Source organism: Crocodylus siamensis, chromosome 1, assembly GCF_052110815.1.
Source record: "Crocodylus siamensis isolate JL-2025a chromosome 1, ASM5211081v1, whole genome shotgun sequence".
Taxonomy (NCBI): domain Eukaryota; kingdom Metazoa; phylum Chordata; order Crocodylia; family Crocodylidae; genus Crocodylus; species Crocodylus siamensis.
In genome coordinates this window covers 234,484,095-234,505,663 of record NC_143395.1, presented here as the reverse complement: position 1 = coordinate 234,505,663, position 21,569 = coordinate 234,484,095, and the positions used below count along the sequence as shown (strand labels likewise).

The window sequence follows — 21,569 nt, the reverse complement described above, 5'->3', positions numbered from 1 at the left end:
TAGTCCTACGGTGTCCCAAATGTCATCCTAAGGATGACCTTGAGATGCAAATTATGCTACAACTTTGTGTGTAATTGTCTTAAAATAGTATTTTAAATCATGGTAAAAGCCCTCTGGTACAAGTGTAGGTCTTTGCCCTTTTCTTTGCCTTCACTTATTTGAACAGCAAGAGGGTCTTGTGGTTAAAGCACTAGATGAAGATACCTGGATTCCAGTCCCTATTCTGCCACATGCTTGTTACACCAGCTTAGACAACAAAACAGGTGACCTTTTTCTGCCTCAATTTTCCCAACTATGAAACAGGAGTAATTCACATGAAAGTCACTGTGCATCTTAAATCGTTAATGACTCCAATGTGCTCTGAGTTCCTTGGATCAGGCTGGTATAGAAATGCAACATTCATTTTACTTATGATTTTCCATAGGCATAGTATAATAAAGTCCAACACTTGCCTAGGTTTATGAACTTTACATTACTTGGGCCCAAAAAAAGAAAGTGCACTTACTCACTTCCCTGGTTATTTGCCAAAAAGGAGATAACTATAAAAAGCAGTGTGTTTGCTGAGGCTTGGGAAGGATACTTCTTAAAAAGATAATTGTAAACTTGTTTTGGTTTGAAGTTAATTACATTTCAGAAAATTCCCACATCCAAAATATTTCTAAATTCCTTTACAAAATATCTATTTTCCATTCCTCTGAGGTTAATAAGGGCATTTTAAGCAAAGGAGAAACCCACGGCTGTATATAAACTAACAGTGCTGGGGAAAAAAGGAACCAGCTGCATTAAATATTGCTTTCTTTCAGTTATGAAGCTTACTGTAATTCTACAGGGTACCTTGGTAGACAGAGGCCTGATGGGGCCCCTTTAAGCTCAGTGAGATGCATCAAGTAGCACCAGTTTCAAAGTGTGCAGCGTTCGGCTTTGCAAAGTGCATTCTGGGACGCATGGCACCGCAGCATGCAATGTCTGAATGGAATGTGCAATCTAATGATCACGCAGCAGTAAAATAAACTCTCCCCTGCAATCTAGTGATCACAAATGCAGATTAAGTTACTTGCATTTGTCTGATTGTGTAATTGCCAGAGCGCACATTCAAATGAGTATTTGTTTAAGTGTGTGATATACAGATATAGAATATACTCTCCAGGCCTAATTCATCCCCATTGTAATTTCCGTAAATTCAGCAGCATTACACAAGGGATGCATTTGGCCCGTGGTGTTTGCTATTATATCTGATGCATCATTTCTTCCCTACAACAAGGGATAATATGCTACTTCAATCAGGGTTGGTTGAAGTCCTGGCCTTCTTGAGGCTGCCGGACTCCCTGTTTAATCAGACATAAAACAAATCACTTGCTGAGGCAGAGGCGTATAAGCATGCTTTAATTACAATATTGTAACACCAATTAGAGATCTATCTAATCGAGGACTCAGTACTTCCTACTTGGGTATTACTCCCATGTTGGGATAATTACTGCTAATTAAGCTTGGAACTAATTAGGCCAAATGATCTCATTTATACCAACATAGATGACTTCTAGGAGTTCACAATAAAAAAAAAAAAAAAGCAAGGGTGATTTTATCATTCCTGGACTAGTCAGCATTTTGCTTTGGAGACAGAACACCCCTCCTGAACGGACAGCACTGTCTAAAGTTCAAGTCCCAGATCCCAAATGATTTCAAATTCTTCTGCTGAAAGAGAGCTCATTCCTAAGGAATTCTGCCCAGTCAGCCCAGTCAGTCCAATTCACCTTCTGTTATTACAGAATGGTATTCAGACAGAGTCAAGCACACATAAAACCAAGCAGCAGAAAGCTCTCTCATTCGGTGTCATGTTTACCTAAGTAAACTTATCAATATCTGGAGATGCTTAATCCTGCTATTGTAACATGGGCTTACAAATGCTGCTATACCAAATCCAGGTATAAAAGGATATAAGCAGACTTGCTCTTGGACCTTCTCATTTATTAGAAAGTGCAATAATTTCCAACACCTTTTAAGCACTTTTCAAACACATAGCTCTATGTGGCTGTGCTGTGGTTTACATCAACACTGAATATAGTCAGAAATTACAGCCTACCCATGTTTAAGTACCCATTTCTGAACCTTGCTAGATGTGGGATGAGTGGAGGAAGTGGGTGATTTTAGTTAACATAGTTGTTTGAAAAGACCACCCACACTGTGGTTGTAGCCTCACAACAAAGAACAAAAGGTTCTTGCCCCGGTTGTCGGAAAAAAATATGCTAACCCTGATGAGCCATGTTCACAGTAGTATTTCCCTCTAAAATCTTGCACAAATTCAATAGGGAAAGCATTAATAAAGAGAAGACAGTGGCTTATCATCACACGTGCCTTAATTCTTCTGTCATCTTGACTGGCTCTCTCTTTGGATAAAACAGTGGCAGACACAAGCCCCTTGCAAACATGAGTCCTCTTACTGTTCAAAGCACAGCTGAACTAGCGAGGAAAAAAAACAGAGCAACAAAGTCTTCAAAGTTAAGCACTGGTCTTAGGCTAGAAAGCCCACTGGGCTAGTATGGTGCAAGGCGCATACATTTCTGCAGCCAACTAGGGCTTTTGAGTGCTGCCATACAATAAACATTTACTATTGCTACCACTGTGCAAGTGGAGCAAACCCACCCCCAGCCAAATGCAAAGCATTTGATTGTCTCCTTCAGAACAATGCAGAGACATTCACCCTAGCCTTCTCCTGTTGAAATCCTGGCATGGGTTTGTCCAGTGCTGTATTTTTTAACCTTAGTCTACTTGGTTACTAATAAAGAAACAATGTTTTCTTCAGAAACATAAAATCCAACAGGTATCATCTAGATGAGGCTACAGACCAGTGTGGAGGGCAGGTCTCTAGCAAATATGAGTGGCATTTTCCTCTTGCAAATATGGGTGGCAAAGCAAGGCAAGACTCACATCATTCCCCTCTCCTCCTGCTTTGGCAGTGGTTATTTTCAATACTGCTTCCTAGATACTAGTGGTTTATGCCATCACCAGCTAATCAGTACACGTACTTTCCCTTTGAGTACCCACTGAGTTCTTCAATCCGAAACTTTGCCTCCTAATCTGACCTGACCTTGTCCGCTGGTGGTTGTGGGCTGGAAGCAACCCACAAGTGCCTTTCCTCATTACACTGCTGTCCAGAATAGCTTGTGTCATGACCAGCTGATTGACCCTCTCTTGGCTCACCATAGGAGCAGCAGGAGGAGGTACATTCAGCCCATCTTCCCCAGGGAAAGAACATCTTCTGCAGGGGTCTTGTGAGGGAGGCCCAACACTTACTGGGCGGGGGAAAGGAGACTAAGACCACGATTACAGCACCTTAGTACTGCACCGGGGGACATCACACTGAGACACACAGCACCTTCTCCACATGTTACTTCCCAAAAGGGAAATAACATAACCACTAGTGCAACATTGGGTTGCCACCAACGAGCCGTCCAGGGAACTCGCAGGAGAGCTGCCTGGAGCGTGCCCCTTCCTGCACTCAGAAGGACACACTACCTCTGTTTTGGGAGGTGGCACACACAGAGTGGGCAAAGAGTGCCTCACTGCGGCACTCCTGGCACAGCACTAAGGTACTGCTGATGTGCTCAAGAGAGCTATCAGAAATGTTTCACTGCTGTGTCTGGCCAATCACTCTGCAACAAATGTCCTGTCCTTTCAAGGAGGGAAAGGGAGCTTGGCTTGGCTGGAGGAAACGTATCACGTATCTGTACTGGACTTTCCCTAAGTTATATCAAGTGACTCTCTAAGGCAAGCAGAGGAAGGCTGATTTCTAATGCAGCTCCCCTTCTGTGGTTGCCCGGGCCAGAAGAGCCACTCTTTCCTCACGCTGGGCAAGGATTTCTCAAAGACAGCACATGGCTCCCCTGTTGTGCAGGGTATGCTTTTACTGATAGACCATAACCCTTTAATAGCCTTGGAGAAGCAGGCTGTTCCAAGACCCCTTGAGTCCTGCCCCTCTGCCTCATTGGTCATGAAAAGCAAAGGTTTTGTGGGAAATACCTTTTACTGGACTATGTTGTTTAGAGAGATGTCAGTCAAGCTTTTGGGCACAAAATGTGCATCCTCAGGTCTCGAAAAGAAACAGGTAAAGGCTGATTTAAGAAAAAAAAGACGATGGTTTGTGTTTAATTCCACATGTTAAAGAAAACAGTATGTTGTGGACTCCCTTTGATCTATGGATGATGAGTACTGCAGGAGACAGGTTTATGCCATGTCCCCTCTCTTATGAGTGTGAGCTGTCTGCTTCCCACTTGTACTGTACTTTCTTCTGGAGAGCTGTGCCACCTAATTCTAAATGGCTAACCAGGAAGCAAAGAGATTCATCCTGCTGCATCCAGCTAAGCTACCATCCATGTTTTTACCATGAAGCACAGATAAACTGTGATAGGGACAAGTGGAAGATGTGGGAAGAAGGGACAGAGAGACAGATCTGGTGAGCCTAGAAGAGGGTCTGTGGCTGTATCCTAGGAGGCAGAAGGAGGTCAAGTCAGATTAGGAGGCAAAGCCTGGGACTGAAAAAACCATTGGCTACTCCAAAGGGAAAGTAAGCATACTGATTAGGTGGTGATGGCATAAAAAACACCAGTATCTAGGAAGCAATATTCAAAATTACCACTACCAAAGCAGGAGGAGAGATGGGAAATGATGCTTGTCTTGCCTTGCCTTGCCACTCATATTTGCGTGAGGAAAGTGCAACTCATGTTTGCTAGAGACCTGCCCTCCACACTGATCTGTAGCCCCATCTGGATTCTACCTGTTGGATATGTTTCTGAAAAAGCCATTGTTTCTTTATAAGTACCCAAGTAGACTGAGGTTCAAAAATAAAGCACTGGACAAAGCCATGCCAGGATGTCAGTCACTAGTCCACTAGATGCTTACTAACCTGTCTGAGCTGGGACTACCCTGGATTTTGACTTTCAGTCTTCAGTACGCACAGCACAGGAGGATAACCAAGCATAACAATAAAAAAAAAGAAAAGAAAGCAAAACACTAAATAAAGCACCTCCTGCAAGCAGATGGTACTATAGAAGCACCATGGCTTCCTCCTCACCTGCACAGCACCAGCTAAGAAAGACTCAGGGTCTAGGTTCAGCTCAGTTTCCTGTCTGCTTTGTATAGAGATGTGAACACTACCCTTCCCTCAAGCCCATCACCAGCCAGTCCTGCCTGGAAGCAGCTAGCATCTCTGGGATGGCATAGCTGGAGAAATGCACAGAGAAAAGGAAAATAAAAGGGGGTCCAAAGTGAAGGGCCATACTGGTGACAATTAAGGAAGGGACAACAAAAAAAGAAAAGGGAGAGACTAGAAGTGTGTGACACAAACACTGGAAACAGAAAGAAGGGGCAAAATAACATGAACAGAACGAGGGTGCAAAAGGAAGGGGACAGAGAAATAACAGCCCTTTATAGGTTGCAATAGCAGCAGAAGCAGAGGAGACCTTAATGGGTTGAGAACAGGGTAAGAATTCAGCAGGGGAAGCACCAAGCATTCCTGAACAAAAGAAGGAAGATGCATGTCCTTCTTGGAAAAAAACAGAATAACTACAGCCAACACTTTCTACTCTTTATCTGTGGAACTCAAAGGCTTCATGAATGATGGGTGAGGCCCTATTATCCCGAATTTTAAAGAGGGAGGAATTGAGACTGTAGACTGAGTGACCCAATGAGTCAGAGACCCAGCTGCAAAAAGACATGGACTGCCTAACCCATGGGCACTCAACCCTCAGCCTGTAGGGCAGGCAGATCCAGCCTATGGTGCCTTGCCATTCAGCCCACAGGGCTCCCCACTGGGAGCTCCCCAAATTTGGCAGCACAGGAACAGTGATCCCAGAAAGCAGGGCTGGGTAAGGATTCCCACACCAGTCATCTGGCCCATGGGGCCAAAAGCGTGAGCACCACTGGCTGAGCCAATATTCAAGTGCAGAGTTGGCAACTTGTTTAGGCTGTGGGCCAGAAAGACCCAGCTTGAGTTATACTGTCATCACTCCTCTCCATGGCTCCAGGGGGAGAGCTCCCACAGCTATTACTTCTCCATGCAGTGACATGGGAGAACAATTATTGCTGAAGTCCTGGATCTGGCCAATGGGCCATAAGTTGCCAACCCCTTAAATGCCTTCTCTGTAAAACATATGGGCTGGAACTGACCTGACATTCTCCCTTGATGCAGACCAGAGGGCAGCACTGCCCATGGATATTGCCACAGCCAGGAAGATAGCCTGCTGGCAGAGGAACATAGTTCTTAAATGTATTAACAGGTGTGGGTAAGAATCTATGCTTCCTGCTGTTTCTCCAACTCAACAGCTTTGGACACCCTGAATTAGGGACGTTCACATTAAATTGACCCCAAATGCCCCCAAGTCATCACTGCCTGGCTGCTAGACATTGAAACATCGGTAGAGCTACTCACCTGCTCCATTATCTTACTGGCTGGTTTTAGGGAAAATTGGAGTATGAATGGCCTTGCCATGTGAATCACCCCTTTAAGTGAAAATACCTTTAGCAGATTTGATTTAAATTAAAAATAAATTCCCATACTGATATGGTTTAATTTGTACTGCGGGTATATTTCACCTACTAAATATATGCTTTCCTGTGCATATAAATAAATCTCAACTCCTTAAGTCACACACACCTGAGCTAAGCATTCACTGTGAGAACCCCAAGAAAACCAAATATCTGTTGTATATTTGCACTCACACACACAAAGCTCCGCATGCAGGCACCCACAAGAAGTATACCCAGCGTTGTGTTGCCCTAACCTCAGGCAACACTACTTTTAAGACTCGGTAGCACAGAAATTGTCTAGGGCTCTTGCAGATGAGCGAGGAAGGTCTGTCTGTTATAAACTCATGTTAATGGCAGGCTGTGTACCCTGTATGTTTGTTGCTGAGCAGGAATGTTTATCGTGGCTGTCAGAATTATAAAAATATTTCCATGATTCCAGACAGCTTGTTGTTTTTGCGTGCAGCTGAGGGAGTCGGTGAATGTGCAGATGAAAAATTGAAGAAACTTTATTAAGTGATGAAGGAGACTACCCCATCACATTGCACAAGGAGCTGGGGAGACCAGGGCATCAGAGACAACTCTGCTAAAACACTGGCTGTGCTTTACAGTCACTTTCCCCTGATAAATGAAGCCTTCTAACATCCTTTTCAGGCACCTGGGTAAACTGAGGCACAGGCAGATTAGGTATTTTGCCCATAATGTCATAGCAAATCAGTGGCAGAGCTGGGAATAAAATCCATCAGCTCTAACCTCGAGTGCCCTGCTCTAGTTCAAGAGAGGAAAGGTCCACCTGAGCCTGGGTGTCATGATTATAGCCTGCCTGTTTCTGTAGCTAAAAGCCTACAGGCTAATGATGTACCTAACATTCACCCATTTAAAGCCAGGGCAACAAAACCCAGAGCAAGGCACCAGCTCTTGCCTCTGGATCTGTAGCAAGAAGCCTTAACTACTCTGCAACCATCCCATCCTGCTGTAACTACTTGGCATCAATCAAGGTCAAAGGACCACAGCAAAGGGTACTTGCGCTGGCTTTTGTGCAAAGAACTATCTATGCAGGGGGCAAAAAAGAAAGAAGGTGTGTGCTATAACTCTGAGACAATAACTGTGGAATCAAGTGACCGGAGACAGGGACTTGGTGCCTAGATACTAACAACAGTGCCAAGTGTATTAAATATACATCAACAGATTAGGTTACAAGGAGTAGCATGGAAAGTGGAAATGATAATAGCCAACTACCCTGGGAGATGAAAAAGATCCAAAAATATTGTTTTTTAAATTACACTTCAAAGGAAATAAGTGGATCAGGCCACTGAATGGGATATGTAGCCTTTAACTTCTAGGATGATTGTTCAAAGCCAGGAGTACTCAAACCAAAATAACTTCTACCCTCCAATGGCAGCTGAGAGGCATGTGTGACATGAGCTCGGTCGCCTACATTCAGCTGAAAGAGGTCCACATCACCTAGTACCGACTGACCCTTTGTTCCCTCTGGGTACATTACATGTTCATTAATGCGCTTTTCCTACGGCGCATTAAGTTTAGTACCTCTGATATGAGGTACTAGATAAAGATACATGTCCTAATGTGCAGTAGCAAAAGCAAATGCTTTTTTAGTGATGCTTAATACTCAGAAGACTAATGCTATTGCGTATTAGCATATTAGCATTGTTTTTGTCATGATGCTTTAATGCACAGTAGAATGGGGCTACTGCACATTAAAACACATGTGTAGATGTCCCATAGTAGTAATAGTAGTAGCTAGGATCAGGAGGGACCTGGACAGATCACCTAGCCTGACCCCCTGCCACAGGCAGGAATGAATGCTGGATTCACAAGACCCCAGACAGGTGATCATCTAACCTCTTTTTGAATTTACCCAAGGTAGGGGTGATGCCCACTTCCCTAGGAAGTTGGTTCCAGATTCTGGCCATCCTAACTGTAAAGTGTTGCCTCCTGATCTCTAACCTAAACTTATTCTCCATCAGCTTATTACCATTGCTCCTCGTCACCCTAGGTGGTGCTGGGGAGAAAAGGGCTCTTCCTATTTGCTGATGATCTCCCCTGATGAATTTGTAGGCAGCCACTAGGTCCCCCCTCAGTGTCAGCATAGAAGGAAAAGAGCACTATTCCCTCACCCCTATACGCAGTCTCACCTGAGCTGGGTTCAGATCCACTACCTGACCAGCGAGCCACTGAAATCTATGCTTCACCTTGCCTGGAAACATACACTACTCCAGGCAGTATGCTACTCTCTCGACTGTGCTGTGCCGGCCCAGGCAAACACCTGCTTTACATTTATGCATCTCCAAAGGGGCAGTGGCTGTTAGAAGTGCAAGGTCTTCTCTCCCTGCCATTGATTTAAGTGGCTCCTTCAAACATGCTCTTTTGGCTTTCCCCAGGATTTCCATCATTGCTTCTCTACAAGTTTCCCCATAACCTACCATGACACGCCAATAATTAAATAATTGACCTGGAGGGGAACTAGGAACAATGACAATGCAAACTCTCAAACATGTTTCCTGCTGAAAAGTACAGAGGAATGTAATTAAACAGAGACAGCCTCACACTTCAGTCCAGTTTTGCCCATGGCAAGCCAGCTTATCCATACGTTGCACCTGCAACTGAATGCTTGCTTACTCAAGCAACAGTCATGGCAATTGCATGAGCAAATGGACAGTTTCCTGCCTTAATGGCTATCTACAAATGTGATTCCAGCCATGCGTACACACCAGGTCCATGCTTATACCTGCTGAATACTGAAAACTGGGCCCATATTTCGCTGTCGCAGAAAGAGGAGCGCTCATTAACTACCTGCCTCTAGTGCAAATGGCATTCTATTTGATCTTCCTGCTTGCATGTGCATGTGCAAATTGATTTTCATATTCATCTGAATTATAAAATAATCTCAATTTATATAGCACTTTGCAGCCAACACTTTGTATCCCAGAAAAGCTTCTCAGACTACAGGTTTCCCTTGCTTTATGCTGTACATGCATTCCTGGAAAATGGCGCATAACTCAAAATTGCATAAAGGGAACCCACTTTACAATGCAACAAATAGGGATACATTCCAAGACCTTGACAGTGCTGACCTCCAGACCCATTTCTATCACTTTTACAAGACAATTCTGGAACTCACCAACAGCACAGTACACAGAAACACAGGATGGTGGTGAATGTTACCAGAATGGGGATGGCAACTACAGAAACACGTGTCACAGACAGTGAGCAAGGCGCACAGGTCCACACAGCACTCCATATTTTGGTGTGTGTCATTCCCACAATGCACCGCACAAAGCAGCTGACTGAGCTTCCACCACAGTGATCACCTAAGAGTGCATTTACCTCACATATAACACATTTTTGGTATGAAAAGGGTCATCACATAAGAGCGAATTCGCACATCTAGAACCTGCATAAAGTGAAAGAAACCTCTGTGTGTGTGTGTGTTTTCTGTGGTGAAATATAGTAACAGTCTAAAGCTGCAGAGGAACCCTGTACTACAGTTCAGGATATTAAGAGAAGAACTCTTCATTCAATTAAACTATTGGGGAGTTTTGCCTGAATGGATGCAATTTCCTGCATTTGAATTTGGCAAAAAACCTTAGGAAAGACCCCTCCTATTACAAAAATAGAGTTCCTAATGGTCCTCAGTGACCAGGATTTTGATTTTACATCTCATTTGAAAGATACTAAGACAAATTCTTCCTGGACGTAAGCAGGCATGACTTCTATGGGCAGTGTAGTGGCCTGCACTGAACTGGTCCACACTGAGGATTTGGTTCAGCACTGACTCAGAGGGAAGTATACTGAATGACAAACACCAACTCATGAAGCCCTGTAAGTTCACACTCCAAATAAGGCCCAAATTCTGGTTAACTTAGGAGATGATGAGATCACAGTCTAGGCAACAGAGCTTCAGTCAGTTTCTTGCTCTGCATGGGGATGGGGACCACAATTTTATACTATTTCTATAATATTCATAAAACTTCTGGGCATATCTGTGTGGTAGGTGTCACTGGAAAGTTACACTGTGTTTTTGAAGGGATACATTCAATACAGCTCTGAACAGGTGCAAAGTTGTAGGAGAATTTTTAACAGTGCAAAAGTCTCTCACATGTGTAATTTTACACACTTGTGCAACACTGATCTTGTAATCCTGTATCCAAAGAAGAATGCAGCACTTTGCAAACAAATTGATCCAATCAATTTAAAATACATCCCTTCAAAAAATGGATAAAATGTATCCCCATTTTACAGACTGGGAATGAGACACAGAAAGGTTAATCTTGGCTTTCCCAGTAACTTACCTAAGGCTATGCATCAAATCAGTTTCAAGATCTCAAGCGTTCCTAGCTGTCAGCCCCTCTGCTCAGTTCACTAGAACATACTGTCTCTCAAACAGGGCTAGTGAAGTGGAAGAAAGGAACATTGTACTAGCTGAGATGCTCATGTACATATGTCCATACCATGCAGCAAAATGTTTGTATCTCGAATGAGCAGGGATGGCGTTTTTAAGGAAGAGTTTGTCTCCAGGGTACAAGAATATTGTGTATAGGTGCCCAGAGAGCACAGGGGGAAAAATAGGTCTGTGGCCTCCACAACCCTCAACTGTTGAAAAGTATTTGTGGTGTGTAAGTCTTCAGTGTGTAGGAACAATTTTGTGTGGCTTGTGTGTTTGCTGCATAGGGACAGGATTAATAGAGCAGGCTTAAAAAACAAAACAAAACAAAACAAAAGCCCCAGACAACCAAAAAAGTCCAATCTGGAGGGGGAGAACTGTTTACTGTCAAACTCAGCAACTTCTGAGCTGCACCTGAAAACAGCACCTATACTGGCTGGCCAGGCAACTCACAGAAGGTTTGAAACTGAAACTGAATCACAACTTTAATCTTTTGTACCATCACAGCAGAGGATTTGGCCAAACTGCCATCTCCTGTCTCCACTCAGAGAGCTGTATTCCAGATTGTACTTCAGGAAAATTATGAGTGGATTGAGCTGTTCATGCCCCCAAGATGAGGACAGACTATGAGCTGCACCTAACAGTCTCAAAGGGCGAGAGGCAGGCGGCCACTGTCTATTGTCAGTCTGAAATCGGGCTGTCCAATCTGTGTGCAGCTTGGTCCTTAAAGTGCAGAGCTGATCAAATCAGCAGCTTGCCCTGGAAGGAGAAAAGTGGCATAAAATATGCACAAGCCTTCCTTCTGTCCTGGCAGCAGGGTGAGTCTTCAGAAGAGGAGGAAGCAGCAGCCTGTTCTCTTTCTCCCTCGTGCCCTTGCTGCAGTGCTGGGTTTGACTTCACCGTCTCCTTTCGCTGTTCAGTGTATTTGCACAGGTTCTCGACCTTTATTCAGAGGTTCACAGCCCCAGTTTTCTTGCCCATTCAGCCCTTGGCCTTTCTTCTCAGACCGCCACCAAGGGGCCAATTAGCACTCCCTGTTGCTGGGTTTTGTGACTAGGCTCTTTAGATAGTTGAGACCACATAGGACTCCAAACTGTCATCAGGTACTTATCAATGTTCATTCACTGCTAACCTAGGCTATGTTCAAACAGGTAAGCCCTGAGGTAAAGTCTGAGGTTTGCGTGCTTCCCCATGTGTGGGAATGGACTGCTGTGTATATATCCAATAAGCAGAAACTGCTTTTCTGCCTCTTCAGGCTTCTTTTAAAGGACAATTTGTCATATGTCTGACCTAGAAAAGATTGCGTGTGTGTGTTTTATGGTTTGTGTGTGTGTTTTATGGTATGCAGTTGTGTGTGTGCTGTGTGTGCAGGAACAGGACTGTGGTCTATGTCTGCTTTGTCACAGAAACATTCTAGTACGCAGACAATGAAGTACAGAAATTCATCAGTTGCCTTAAGTCTCCTGGAGATGTTTATACCATTGCAAAGTGGGTGGAAGATGCTAGCACTTTCAGGTAACTGATTTGTGCATGGATGTGAACTCCCATGTAAGTTACAGGGCAATGGAGAATCAGACTTCCAGTGCACAGCAGCCATGTTTATAGCACATGTGTGCTATCCTTCATGCAGGAAGCATGTGCCATGGAGGTAGCTGTATCTGCAAGAACCATTCGTTATTGTGTACATTATACCAGCCTGAATTTAGGTGAGCAGAGGAACAACGATCAGGGGCATATTTGCAAGATGTCCGCAGGACATACGAATACAAGGAAGGGCTTTGGGGTGAGGACAGCAAGGTGATCGTTTTTGTTGCCAAGTTCCTGCAGAGCACCCAGAAATTCACACAGGACCCCACCCCTGGAGTACTTGACCAAATAGCGCCAAATCACTTATGCCAGAGGCAGGCCATATACTCAGCCCATATGTACTCAAGCCATGTACTCAGGCCACCTACTCAACACTAAAGTGCTCATCTGTGCCTTCCTCATTTCTTGCATTGACACAGCCACTACCAGAACCCCCTTCTCTACAGGCAGCCCAAATCCCAATGCATGCAAACTGCAACTGTCTCCCTTTCCCCATGGAAACACAGCTACAGTGTGCACCCCCCACCCTGCTTCCCCAAACAATCACAGTGGCTCCCTCCACAATCCATACAGACTTCATAAAGACATCCATACAATCCATAAGGGCTTCACACCACAATCCATACAGAATCCCCCTTTCCTTTAAAAAGCCTCCATAAAACCAGTCCAAGCTCACTCTGGGACTTCCCTGTTCCCTCCATTCACTGACTACGGGGGAGCCCCCTCTCCAGGTCTTCTTCATGCCCAAATCAATGCAGTGTGCCAGAGCCATCTCCTCCACAGTCCCTGCCACCTAGATCTGGCAATTCTTCATAGGATCATAGAAAATGAGAGCTGCAAAGGGACCTCAGGAGTCATCTAGTCCAACCCCCTGCTCAAAGCAGGACCAGCCCCAACTAAATCATCCCTTCCTCTCTCTCTGCCTCCCTGCCTGTCAATCTCACTGCAAACTGGTTTGAGGTTTTTTTGAACTAGCATTCTCCCTTTCTCTCCCTCAACGCTTCAGGTGCACTGGCGCTGCCTAACTCCACCAAGCCACCCGCTGCGCTACTGTGGGAGCCCTTACGCCAAGTCGTTGGGGGGGGTCTCCCCCCACTCTCCGAGCAGGAGAGAGGGAGCGATGGAATTCCTCCTGCTTCCCATTTGTTTGCAGCAGCAGCAGCAGCAAGCAGAGCCTCCATCTTCCTTGCTGGCTTGAGGAGGGTCTCAGGGCAATTTAGCGCCCCCCCACCCGCCTTTCCCCTCCTGCTGGGCTTCTTGAACACGCCATGCCCTCCCCCCGGTGGGAAAGCGCGGCTCCCGGCTCTCCGCCTCCAGCTGACCTAGGCTCCAGCGCCTGGGGCGGCTGAGGGCAAGGCGGGCGGCGTATCAGGGGAGAAAGTTAACCGGGTTCCCCTGCAGCTGCACTTCAGCCGCCGTAAACCGGCGCCAGGGCTCCGGGCCGCAGGCAACCCCCCCTCGCCCCCGGCCGGTCGGCCAGCAGCTCCGGAGGGAGCGCGGGGCTCCGCCTGCCCCCTCCGGCGCCCCCCTAGCGCCGAGGCTGGGCAGCGCTCGCATTGTGGCCCTCTCCCGCCCCCCGCGCCGAGCGCGAGGCAGGGAGGGAGGGAGCCAACAGGTGGGCACTGCTTCTCTCCCCCCTCCTTATTTATTTGTTAGGCACCAGCCGCACCAGGCAGGGGGGGCACTGAGGCACCACCCCTCCCCCTCCTCCCGGTACAAAAGTTTCCGCCTGCCCCCCCCCTCCCCGGAGCGCGATCGCCACCCCCCCCGCTCCGCTTCTTTCCCCTCCTTCCCCGGCGCCGCAGGCGGCCAGCGCTGCTGGGAGGCCTCCTCAGAGGAGCCTGCCTGGCTGCTCCGCTCCCCCCACCCCCTCCTCCCAGCCTCCGCCTGCAGCACCAGCCGCGGGCTGTGGGGCGCCTGGCCCGGGGGTGCCCTGCGGGGGGGGGGCGTTCCACACACCCGCGCGAGCGTTCCGCGCGCACACACGAGCGTTCCATGTAGACGCACGAGTGTTCCACGCGCACACACGAGCGTTCCATGCACACGCACGAGCGTTCCACACACGCCCCCCGAGCGTTCCACTCGCACCCGCGCCGGCCCCCACCAACGTTCCACACGCGCGCGCGCGGGGGGCTCTTACCTTGCTACGAGGAGGATTCGTGGCGCCTCATCGCGGGCGGGGGCTTGGAGGGGGGAGACAACGAGGCGGCCCCTTCCCCTGCGCTGCCCGGCCTGGCCTGGCGGCGGCGAGGCGCTAGGGCAACATCCAAGCAACTTTAGGGGGGCCACTGGAGGGGCCTATTGTCTGCTCGGCTCCGCCGTGCCGCCGCCGCGGCCTCCCCCTCTGGCCGCCGCCGCACTTGGTACGGCCCAGGCATTCATGCCAAGGCGCTTTCACACATGGAAGCTTGTCTCCAGCAATTGCTGACAAGCCACAAACAAGACGTTCCCCCTCCCCGCGCCCTCCCTCCTTCCCCCCGCTCCCCCCTCCCCACCAGCCCGCCGCCTCCTTTCTTCAGCAGGCAAACTCCAACTCCGCTGACAGGCGGGCGGGCTGGGCCTCCGCGCGCGCACGCACGCACACACGCGCGCGCACACACACACACACACACACAGAGGCAGGCTAGCTGAGGAGTGAAGAGACAGGCTGAGTTGGGGGCAGGGAGGAAGCTGTCTGCGTCCCAGGAAAATGGCAGCAAGGCAGACAGCCCTGTGAGGAGCTAAGAGCAGGGGGAGAGATGATTCAAATGAGCAATGGAGAAGTGTGTGTGTGTGTATGTGTGTTGGGGGGGAGAAAGCCCTCCTTCTCCATCACCACTGCCACCCCATCTCCCCTCCACCATAGCCCAGCCATCACCTTCCTGACAAGGGGCTGTTTTGTTCCGTCCCACCCCAGCGAAATTGTCTCTCAGCCATAAAGGACTTGGATGGTTTTAGGCTTTTTAAAGAAACAAAAAAACAAAACACCCCAAGTGAGGTAGTAAGGAAGCAACTGCAGTTGCTCGACATGCCTTTGTACATGCCCTGACAGATGGAAATGGAGTCCCCCCCCTCAAGCTCGCACTACAGAAGTAGCACAGAAGTATTACCCCAGTGCAGCCTGAGGAGTTGAGGCAGGACTGAACTGACTTGGCCAAGGTTGCGCCAAGAATCAGTAGCCAGAGCTGTAAATAGACCCCCAGGGTCCACAGGGTCAACCTCTGCTCTAAGCTCCATTCAACGTGGCGTGAAAGGGCGATGTGGAAGTCAGCAACGTGCAGAAATGGCTTCCACACACCTACACCCAAAGGATCAAAAATACATATATAAAAAGCAAACTGGAGAGACATATTTGAAGCCACAAGTAGCACAAAGACTAAGAGTCAAGAAGTACAAAGCAAATGTTCCAGAGCTGGGCTCTTCTAGGCCACATCCTGCCCTGTGAAACCCAGGAGTGAACACATAGCAATTGCCTGGTGAATTGAGGACAGGACTCCTTAGCAAAGCTGTGCACAACAGGTTTGGTCTGAACGCACAAAAGGAGCTTGGACAAACTTTTTTTTTGTTTTGGTTGGCTTCAAGTCAAACAGTTCTCATGAAATTAGGGTTTGTACTTGCTCCGTTCAGTAAAAGCTAGAACAAAACAGAACTGGTGTGATTCATTAAGCTCTGTGTATTGTGTACAGGTTAAGGAGGGTTCATTTGTTCCAGAAAACAGGCCACATGACCAACTGTCATATGTTTCATAACAAAACCACAAAACTCAGTCTTGGAAAACACATGCCTGTCCAGTGACAACAAAGGGTTTTGCTTCAAATCTTATGGAGTCCAGACAAGTGTTGCACAAGCTTTAGTTGGTTTCATTTAATCATCGTTACTAGTACCTGAATAGCACCTTTCATTCAACAAACACCTTGATGTTTTTACTGAAGTGGGCAATTGTTATGTTCTAAATTAAATAAGTGGAAAAGTAAATACAAAGAGGTTAAGTGATGTGCCCAAAGTTACATCACGGTTCTGCAAAGGAAGGGATAATGCAGCCTTTTTCATTTAGAATGGACTATGCTGACCCCTAGAACATGATCTGTCCATAGTCTATATCAGTGGGAGCCAACTTTTTTAGCAAGCATACCACAAATTAGCCCTTCTCCCCAAGTGCCTCTCCCATCCCTTCCCTAGTCTGATCAGCTGCTCTGCTTCCTGCCCTGTGCCCCTACCCAATCTGCTGCTCTGTTTTCTGCTCCCTGCCCTATCTGTCTCTGTGTTTCCTGTCCCTACCCTGCTCTGCTGTGCAGCACACACACAGATTGGCCTGTGTCACCTGTAGTCCATATGCTGCAGGCTGGCCACCCCTGGTCTTGTGGAAAGTCAGGGTTTTGTAGGTTTCAGAGTCCCCTGTGAAAATTAACAAGTCTGATTCATAGTTTGGGGTCTAGGGCAGAATAGAATTTTAGTACTTTCCAGAAGAGAGGAAAAGAGGCCTGAAGTGAAAAGAGAATGAGGCAGAAGAGTGACTGTAGAGGCCTAGGAGAGAGATGAACCAAAAAAAGGATGAAGTGGAGAGGATCTCCACCTTGAGAGGAAAAACCTGCAGCATCCTTATAGGCTCAGCAGTGGTACGCTGGCTAGCACTATAGACAAAAGAGACTTGGGGGTCATGATTGACCGCAAGATGAACATGAGCCTTCAATGTGATGCTGTGGCTAGTAAAGCGAGCAAAACTCTGGCTTGCATCCATAGATGCTTCTCAAGCAAATCCCAGGACGTCATTCTCCCCTTGTACTCGGCCTTGGTGAGGCCGCAGCTGGAGTACTACGTCCAGCTTTGGGCTCCACAATTCAAAAAGGATGTGGAGAAACTTAAAAGAGTACAGAGAAGAGCCACACGCATGATCAGAAGTCAGGAAAACAGACCTTATGACAACAAGCTGAGAGCTATGGGACTCTTCAACTTGGAAAAGCGCAGGCTCAGGGGCGATCTGGTGGCCACCTATAAGTTTATCAGGGGTGTTCACCAGGATCTGGGGGAATGTTTGTTCACCAGAACACCCCAAGGGAGGACAAGGTCAAACAGTTATAAACTCCTGCAAGACCGTTTCAGGCTGGACATAAGGAAGAATTTCTTTACTGTCTGAGCCCCCAAGGTCTGGAATAGCCTGCCATCAGAGGTGGTTCAAACACCCACTTTGAACGCCTTCAAGAGAAATTTGGATGTTTATCTTGCTGGGATCCTATGACCCCAGCTGACTTCCTGCCCCTGGGACAGGAGGCTGGACTCGATGATCTTCCGAGGTCCCTTCCAGACCTAGTGTCTATGAAATCTATTAAACCTTTTGCAAATAGGCTGAAGAAGATACCAAGGCATCAGCATAAGAAAAGAGGGGGCCATTCATCCTTAGCCAGCTGTTCACAATGGTGCTGATCTCTGCTGCTGTGCTACATGCTGTCAAATTCTTCTTCTCTGGCATGTGTCTAGTAAGGGCCCATGACTTCAGAAAAGCAGACTTTGAATAACTCATGGAACTGATGGGCAGGATTCCCTGGGAGGCCAGTCTGAGGGGAAAAGGAGTCCAGGAAAGTTAGTTGTATTTTAAAGAAATCTTACTGAGGGCACAGGAATGGACCATGCCAATGCTCAGAAAAAATAGCAAGTGTGGCAAAAGACCAGCTTAGCTTCTCAGGGAACACATCAATGAGTTAAAACACAAAAAAGGAAGTTTACAAGAAGTGAGGACCTGGACAGCTATGGAGGAGTATAAAAGTATGGCTTGGGCATAAAGGGATGAAATCAGGAAGGCCCAAGTGCAACTGGAGTTGCAGCTATCAAGTAAGTAACATGAAGGGTAACAATAAGGGTTTCTGCAAGTATGTTAACAACAAAAGGAAGATCATGGAAAGTGTGGGTTGCTAACTAAGTGTGTGGAGTGGGGCAGCAACCTAGTGACAGATGATGCAGAAAAGGCTGAAGTACTCAATGCCTTTTTCATCTCAGTCTTCACAGGCAAGGTCAGCTCCCAGACTACTGCACCTGGCAGCACAGTTTAGGGAGGAGGGGAGCAGCCAACAGTGGTGAAAGAACATGTTAGGGACTGTTTAGAAAAGTTGGGCATGTACAAATCCATGGGGCTAGATGTGATGTACCCAAGAGTGCTGAAGAAGTTGGCTGATACGATTGCAAAACTGCTGGCCATCATCTTTGAAAATAGTGGCGATTGGGAGATGTCCTCGATGACTAGAAAAGGGCAAACAACTATAGTGCCCATGTATAAGAAAGACAAGAAGGAATACCTGAGGAACCACAGACCAGTCAGCCTCACCTTGGTCCCTGGAAAAATCATGGAGCAGGCCCTCAAGGAATCCATTTCTAAGCACTTGGAGGAGAAAGAGGTGATTAGGAACAATCAGCATGGATTCACCAAGGGCAAGTCATGCCTGACCAACCTGACTGCCTTCTATGACAAGATGACTGGCTCTGTGGATGTGGGAAGAACAGCAGATGTGATATACTTTGACTTAAGCAAGGATTTTGATAGTCTCCCACAGCATTCTTGCAAACAAGCTAAGGAAGTATAGGTTGAACAACTGTAAGGTGCATAGAAAACTGTCTGGATCATCGGGCTTAGAAGGTAGTAAGCAATGGCTCGATGTCTAGTTGGCAGCTAGTTTCACGTGGAGTGCCCCAGCGATCAGTTCTGGGGCCGGTTTTGTTCAGTATCTTCATCAATGACCTGAAAGATGGGATGGAGTGCACCCTCAATATGTCTGCAGATGACACCAAGCTAGGTGCAGTAGTAGATACACTGGAAGGTAGGGCTAGGCTTCAGAGGGAACTACACAAATTGGAGGAATTTGTCATTACGTTTAATAAGGACAAGTACAAAGTCTGCACTTAGAACAGAACAAGCCCATGCATCACTACATGCTTGGGACCAACAAGCTAAGCAGCAGAAAAGGACCTGGGGGTTACAGTGGACAATAAACTGAATATTAACCAACAATGTGCCCTTGTTGCCAAGAAGGCTAACTGCATACGTGCAGCATTAGTAGGAGTGCTGCCAGCAGATTGAGGAAAGTGATTATTCCCCTCTATTCAGCACTGGTGAGGCCACATCTTGAATACTGCATCCAGTTTTGGCCCCCACCCCCAACCCCACTACAGAAAGCATCTGGAGAAATTGGGGAGAGTCCAGCAGTGGCAATGAAAATAATTAGGGGCTGGGGCATACAACTTCTGAGGAGAGGCCGAGGGAACTGGGTTTATTTAGTCTGAAGAAGAGAAGACTGAAAGGGGACTTAATAGCAGCCTTCAGCTACCTGAAGGGGAGTTCCAAAGAGGATGGAGCTGGACTGTTCTCAGTGGTAGCAGATGACAGAACAAGGAGCAATGGTTTCAAGTGCCAGCAAGGGAATTTTAGGTTAGTTATAAGGAAAAACGTTCTCACTTAGGAAGGTAGTATAGGACTGAAATAGATTCCCAGAGAGGTGGTCTTTGGAAGCTTTTAAGACCTGGCTAGACAAAGTCAAAGATATTTGTTATTTTTCTTAAAGCCCCAGGTCTTGGATTCATGGGATTATGTGAGAATTCCAAGTTTCTAAATCACAGTTGTAGAGCTGTGGAGAAAAAAAGTTATAAATATGACCCAAATGCTCCCAAAGGCTCAGAAAACTGGAAGACACATAAAAAGGCCTAAGCTATATAATTTTATAAAACTATGATTTCCAAGATGATGTCCTGATTTTTCAAGGTTTTTGAACTCTTGGAGTTGGCAATACTGCAGTCTAGCTGGACATAGAACCATCTATAAGCAAGGTTAGGATATTCTTTAAAGTGCTATTATAGGTAGAAGAGGGACTATTAAAAATGGCAGTATCTTAAACGATGTGTTATAAAGGTACCCTTAAGCCTTTTCAGAGTTGTGGGGGGAACATTTATGTTGCAGTTGAGTTGTTTTATGGAAGTGGGATGCCATGAAGTGGTGCAGTCTGCAGTTGTACCCAATAGGAGGAGCTGGACTGAATCAGTAAAAGACAGCAGTCAACTGGTCATAACCACACAGAAGACATAGCTTTCCTTTCCTAGCAACATAAGAGGAGAAGAAGACTAGAGATGTGTTAGACTGAGGAAGAAACAGTTGTGGAAAATGTTGCTGTTCCTTTTCAAGCATTTCAAGTTTCAGTTTTCTGTGAACTTTCTGTAGATGTTTTATCTGCAGCACAGAATCACATGCAAACCTAAACACTTTGGCTTGTGAGGCTTTCAGCACAGTCCATTCTTCTGGGGGTTTGCCAGTGACATTTCTTGAAAAAAGAAGGGAGTGTTAGGAAGGATGAAGATCAGAGTGCGAACCCAAAGCATATGTTGCGGTGGCATGGGCCCAAGGGAGAGCAAGGACCTGGGAAATCACTCACTCCCCTGTAACATTTTGTTCATCAGGTTAAACCCATTATGGAATTCCCAGGACCTGACAGACCCTGTTGCTGGCCTGGAGGCAGGGGGTTTGCTTCTGAAGACTCTAGGCAACAGCTGAAGGCAGAGGGTTCCCTTCTGAAGGCCCCAGCATCAGACTCTCTTCCAGATCGCCAGTTGAATAGCAGACTTGAAAATGATGGTTTCTGGTTAGGCTCCCAACTGTTTATGCAACAGGCACCCCTGAGTAGCTCAAGGCATTGCATGTTTATACTACCCTACTGCCAGCCTTGTCCCAGCCATGTCATTTTTCCACCTTCATTTCTTCCCCCAAAGGCCAGTTTCATTTGCAGGTACAGCCTAATTTGTAAACTAACATATAATTTGTTCCTCTAGTTATTGCATTTTGGAATGCAAATCAGGTAGTCACACTCACAGTAAATGAATACACAAATTACGTACATAGTACCACACACATTTTCTCCAGGAAATTAGCACATCCAACAGTTTTAAAGACTAGGCATATAGTGCCCATGTCCTGGCAAGTGGTCCACACACCATTTTCAATGTTCTTATAGTTGGTAATACCACCACAGTCACAGCATTGGTCAGCTCCATACTAAGAGTGTTGTGGGGTGGATACAACAGACTTTGGCCTAGGAGGCAGGACAAA

At 46.7% G+C, this 21,569-nt stretch overlaps 1 protein-coding gene across 3 annotated transcripts in view; it reads right to left on the bottom strand.

Annotated features, from left to right (window-relative positions):
- Nucleotides 1-14,955, bottom strand: part of LOC149874291 (uncharacterized) — a 49,595-nt gene extending 34,640 nt beyond the window's left edge. Inside the window, exon 1 of one of the 3 annotated variants that reach the window (XM_090059494.1) lies at nucleotides 14,652-14,955. The gene's annotated coding sequence lies outside the window, so the exon portion shown is untranslated. The remainder of the gene's footprint in view (nucleotides 1-14,651) is intronic. The other 2 variants (XM_090059488.1, XM_090059461.1) reach the window with 2 other exon arrangements.
- Between the last annotated feature and the right edge of the window lie 6,614 nt (nucleotides 14,956-21,569).